This window comes from Scleropages formosus, chromosome 13 (assembly GCF_900964775.1).
Source record: "Scleropages formosus chromosome 13, fSclFor1.1, whole genome shotgun sequence".
Taxonomy (NCBI): Eukaryota; Metazoa; Chordata; class Actinopteri; order Osteoglossiformes; family Osteoglossidae; genus Scleropages; species Scleropages formosus.
The window spans coordinates 5,157,577-5,163,994 of record NC_041818.1 but is presented as its reverse complement, the minus strand read 5'-3'; positions in this window follow the sequence as shown (position 1 = coordinate 5,163,994).

Sequence of the window (6,418 nt, the reverse complement as noted above, 5' to 3'; positions counted from 1 at the left end):
CCAAATAACAGGATCTTTGTATGAGTCTCTGTGTGTGTGAATGTGCGAGTGTGTGTGGCAGTATGCTTACTGGTGGTTGGCCAACCGTAACATTTCCAGGTCCTGCAGTCCTCCTCTGACAAGACGTGGGCTGTTTTTGAAGCTGCTTATGAGGGAAGCAGAAGGCTGCATGCATCCCCTCACACATGCACATGCTCCTGCTCCTGCTCTCAGCTTCATGTCAACGTCACACTGCTTGTCTGCATGGGGCCCCTGCTGACTTCAAGATCGGCATTATAGACAGAATTGCTCTCTACTACACACTACTGGAGTCCAGTTTGACGGAAAGGGGCTGTACATAAACAAGCTGCTTTGCCACATCCTCCAGTCTGAAGTCTGTACTGAAACCCCAGGGTGACTGGACTCTACATCAGGCTATTCAACACTGGCTGCTAAGATACCATGCCAATTAGAACTACTGCCACTGAGGCGGGATTGTGCGGCAATTCTGGGAAGAAACTGAAGGGGAAAAAGCAGGAGAGCCCCACAGAAAAGGAGGGAGGAATTGAATGTTCTTCTCATTATGCGCTTCATCAAACTGAGGACAATACCCCCTAATTCTCAGATGCTTTCAATGTATGAGTATGTCCATGACTGTCAGATACACCCACAGAACAACACTCAGTACTGATAAAAGGAAATGGCTGGAATCTAACAGTTTCCCAGAGTTAACCGCATGTAAGAAGCTCTTTGCATCCTTTCACGCTGCTGTTTCAGTTGCCTAAAGTAATTCCATAGCAAACTACAGTCTGCAGCCAACAAGACCCACAAACAATATTTTTCTTTCCTCTCCCCTCCCACTCCACCTCAATGAAGCCACCCTTTCTGCTGACGAACCTTACTTTCCTCACTAGAACACCATGGCATCCAAGGATCATTACTGAAATGTTTTTAATCTTCATCTCAAGTAGATCCTACCAGGTGTGGCTCCCTGTTTTCCCCTGAGTCTCTCTCAACTGGTGTTCCACAGGGCTCTGTACTTGGCCCCTTACAATTATCCATCTACACCTCTTCTCTTGGCTCTGTCATTGCTCCTCACAGCTTCTTCTAGCATTGCTTTGCTGATGATCACTTGTTTCTCTCTTTTTCCTCAACTGCCACAGATGTATCTACTCATGTTGCAACAGCTTAACTTGGATGACTGACCACCACCCACAAATCAGTCCTTCCATGTCTATTATCCTCCACCTTCCAGCAAGTTTATACACCTGTTGGGAAACGTCATACTTTACACTTTGACACTTAGAACTACTGAATCTATTGCAGCATTCAAGAAGGGTGTCAAAACCCATATGTTTTGGACCCACAGTTCTACTGATCTAGCAACTACAAAAATACAAGTTTTCATCACAGCATCTGCTACGATCATCTTCGCATTTCCTGTCAGACTTTACCCTATATGTAGGTACTCATATAATTATGCAACAACAAAAAGTACTAGTGTTGGAGAAACAAAATGTGTTTGGAATTGCCTATCTTATCCAAAGCTTTATATCGGTTGTTAAACGCAGTTATATTTACTATGAGCGGTACAGTATGTTGCTTTGAAGAAAAGTGCCTGACGAATTTATGTAAATGTAATTAGGTTATATTTAGAGGTATTAATTTAGCAGTTGCTTATCTCCAAAGTAGGAATACTAACTGCAGCGTACTTTTGCTGAATTTCCCCATATTTCTTATAATTTGAGGAAATGCTGTTACTTCCTGAGCATATTGGATGTGAAACAAACTGCTCAGTGTGTATCCCTGGTCTGTGCTCTGGATGCTGGATGACTGACTAGTCATGAGTTCTGAACTACAGTGAGACACCAATGACAAGTCTTTGTTGACACTGAAACCATGGAATCCACAACACAGCAAAGGAGCAGTGTGACCTACTAGTCCTGTTTGGAAGCAATCTGCATTTTCTTCTTTGAGCAGCTTTGCTACAGGTTTTGTGCCCTCTGTGTCTCCGCTTGGATTTTATGTGTAGAGTTAGTAAAGACAGACTTCAAAAAATGGAAACCAGTAAAAAAATTGACATTTAACTCTACAGTGCTGAGACTCTCCACTCTGGAGCAGCTCATAAACACAAGAAAGGAAGCATGTTGCAGTGGAGAACAAATAGGCATCTTTGCTGAAAGCATCTGTAGAAATTTTCACAAACTCTCAGGATGCAGAGACTAAAAAGGTGCATCAAGATCTGGCCATAGAGAAACAGCCTACATCTGTCTGGGGGTCTACTGCGATGGATCTATTTGTACTTGTTATTCTTAGTCATATCATCCTGTTCCAGATGTGATTTACAATGGGAGGGAAAAGAGAGAAGTTGTGATCTGAAGAAGTGTCTGACTAACACAGTATTACGTGATTATTCACACCCAGTTCCCCAAATAAACTTCTTCCACAGTCATGCCCCGGGGGAAGTGAGTGTGCATTTTTAGACCCGTTTAATTTAAATACATTGGAGCAGTGATACTATGATATGTCGCCCCTAGTGGTGGCAGTGATGCAATGAAACCAGCACTTTTGCCAAGAATGGCACACTCCAGATGCATCAAGAGGCCTTTGGTGAGCACACATCTCCAGAAGTTCCATTGACAGACACCACAAAGAGGATCTACAGCACAGGGCAGGAGGCAGTCTCTCTGGTGGACTTGTACCTTGAGGCTTCTCATTCAAATCTATTGTCCCTTTAAGCCACTTAAGCTAAAACAGTGGTTGAAACCAGCCCATATGTGTAAATTTATGTTATTCTGATGTAACAGCATCAGCTATGGAACAAAATAGGATTGATAAAGGAGAGGTGATAATTTGTCCATCCAGAGTTAATGTGACAGAGACATTTAAACAACCTGTGCTCAGTCTACCCAGTGAGTCAGGCAACTGGTGAATGGCAGGAAAGGAGGGTACCTGACCTGGAGCCCTCTCGACACAAAGGACTTGGGCGTGGAGACTGCCCTGGTTTAAAAATACTTTCTGTAACATGTCTGAGAGGGGACAAGACAGATTTAGGACTGCCACTGGGTCACGTTGCTGGCTCTTAGGGTTGCACACAATCCGTTGCGTCTCTTTCATCCCAGCCCTTGCTTGTCCACACCAGGCTCCGCATTAATGTCTCTGGCACGTACTCTCACCCGGCTGCTCATCGTGCACTATTTTGGGCTCCGATTGTCATGGCTGCTCCTGCCGGATGTCGGGGAGTGTGCTTCAATTAGTAACATTGCAAAGTAAACAGGCCCCTGCCAAGCTCAGGTGGTCCGGCTGGCTGATGGAGGAAAGTTGTAAGTAATTTCTCTGACATTAATCAAGGGCAATTTGCCCGGCATGGATAGAAGCTCCCTCTGGCCTGATTTGGGTTCCGGGTGGAGGGCAAGGAGACCCAAAGACTCTCCACCCTGACAGCAACAGACCCTTTTTTGCTGAGCCGGTTATATTCATACACACAATCACACACAAAGTCTACAACACAAATTCTTCAGTCCTCAGTGGGGTCGCGGCGAACCAGAGCCTAACCTGGCAACACAGGGCGCAAGGCTGGAGGAGGAGGGGACACACCCCGGATGGAATGCCAGTCTGTGACAAGGCAACTCTAGCAGGACTCGAACCACAAACCTACCACGAAGCAGACCGCTATGTTCATAATGCTGCTTAAAAATACTGTAACAACCTGCATTACAGTGTGTTTGAGCAGGAGAATGCAATAATTGCAATTGGCTGGATTTGGGTGACATACGGGGAATATAAGGGGGTGATTGTGTCTGTCAGAGAGGAGAAAGAGAGAAAAACCTGGTGGCATTAAGCAGGTTGGGAAGGCTGGCTTGAGGCACAGGTCCTTGAGGGAAAGGGGCCCTCGCACCGAGAGCATTATTTCCCTACGTGCCGGTGTTCTAATAAAGCGTTCATTATGAACGCTGCCTGTGCGTCCTTCTTCGCCCCATCCGAACCCAGAGCGCTGTGCACCACAATACAAACTCTAATTTCAGCTTTGTAACAGAACCTCCTCCCACAAACACAAACATACACACGCACTCACACTCATTGTATTTCTGTGTGATGACAGCTCCAGTCAGTCACTTCTGCTTACAGGGTAAGTCTGGACCTGGTATATAACTGTTTTCATGAAAAAGCCATAAGGTGACAGTTGTTGTCAGTGACAGAAGCAACCCGATCTGTCCTGTCCTGGGACCAATTGTTCTCCCTTCCCTTTGGTCCAGAGCACAAATTAATCTTGCTGCTCAGGGCCTCTTGGACTCTGATATCATACGCATGATCTCAGATCCCTCTGGGTGATGGCCTTTCTCCCATGTCCTTGGCTTAACTGTCCATATTATAACAAGAATGTTCATCACTGAGAAATTAAAGTTGGTGTAAGCAAATGAAAAACTACTATATGAAACATGATTAAAGGCAGGAACAGAGACTGGAAAACACAAGAACAAATAGTCTGGTGTCAGACTAGCTGGGACCAGCAATGCCTGAACTGATTCCAATGCAGTCGAAAGTGGAGATGAAAATCCATGGTTTGCTGTGGTTTTAAAATGCTCACGGATCACTTCTTGTGGGCTCCTGGGCATGTGGCCCCGGAAACATCCAGTTTGACCACTCAGGAGCCTCGGTGTTCACAGAGGTCAGACTGGATCACCAAAACATCCAAGACGATTGCAATATTATGTGTATGGGCTTGATAGTGCACACTTGCATTTACATTGACATTTCTTCATTTAGCAGACGCTTTTCTCGAAAGCGACATACATCTCACTTCTACATGGAGTTCTGTTAGGGGGAGGGTAAGTTTTGAGGAGTGGGGGTAGCAATGTGAAATATGATGGCAAGTCAAAAAGTATAAGCAATATATAAAATATAAAAAGAGTTAAAACATTACTAAGGATATCCAACTTACCCTTGTACATTTAGACAAACAAGCCCATTCTCCTGATGAGAGAAATACCAACACATGGACTATTTTGATAGCATCATCTTAGTACTTAAATTAAAACCACTCCAGCTGTAATGCAATAAGGGAAATCAGTTTTACTGGGGCAACTTTTAAATCAGATCCATCCCCATGTATAAAATAGCCATGTTACTATTACAGAAACATGCAATTTTTAGTATCCAAGAGGGAAAACAATGCTTCTTGGACACCTGTTAGATCACCTGCAGAAAATATTTTTCTCGCTTTAATGTGTTTTCAGTCTCCTTCATGTTCATTCTCATTCATGTTCTCAATTTTGAACCAGCTGACTCCCTAAAGGCTCAACTACTTACCGTAAAGGCTCTTGGAAGAGTAATAAAAAGCAATACAATGAAAGAAATGTGCAAGACCTTTAAAATGAATATATTTAGGTTAGATTTAAAATGAGGCATCTTTAAAGATAATTGTGAACTTAATTACAATAAAACAACCTTCAAATTGAACTGGATTGTTTCTCAAATACAAATTTTGAGAAAATATTGTCTGTCTATTGGTTTGAGTTCCAAGTACACTCAGTACGCTTATACAGCAGGGTCCCATACAATTAAAAACCTTGACAATAGTTCAGGAATGAATTGTATTGAATGAATTTTCTTGTACAATGAAGAAACAATTAGATATTACAATGACATATTTCCTCATTATGTGGTTATGTGATCATTTTACTACCACAAACAGATATTTTATTCTGTACAACAGCTTGTATCAGATGCTTTTCTCACAAATTTTGAGATGAAAATACACACTTTGTGTCTCAAACCCAAAAAGTTTTTGTCCCTCAGCAGTGTCAGTCTGGCCATTTTCTACCTAAATCTAGTATACACACACACACACACACACACACACACACACACACACACTTTCAGAACTGCATGTCCCATACGGGGTCGCGGGGAACCAGAGCCTACCTGGTAACACAGGGTGTAAGGCCGGAGGAGGAGGGGACACACCCAGGACAGGACGCCAGTCCATTACAAGGCACCCCAAGCGGGACTCAAACCCCAGACCCACCACAGAGCAGGACCCAGTCCAACCAACTGCGCCACCACACCCCCCCTAAATCTAGTATACACACACACACACATTTTCAGAACCGCTTGTCCCGTACGGGGTCACGGGGAACCGGAGCCTACCCGGCAACACAGGGCGTAAGGCCGGAGGGGGAAGGGGACACACCCAGGACGGGACGCCAGTCCGCCGCAAGGCACCCCAAGCGGGACTTGAACCCCAGACCCACCGGAGAGCAGGACTGCAGTCCAACCCACTGCGCCACCGCACCCCCTAAATCTAGTATATTTATCTCTAAATTATCCTAGAATCTATGACTGCTAGTTTGCAAGCAGCATTTGAATGGTTTTGGCTGACTCCTCTCTTTTAATATAGACACTGGATGGAGACATATTCCTTTCAAGCTGTTTATTC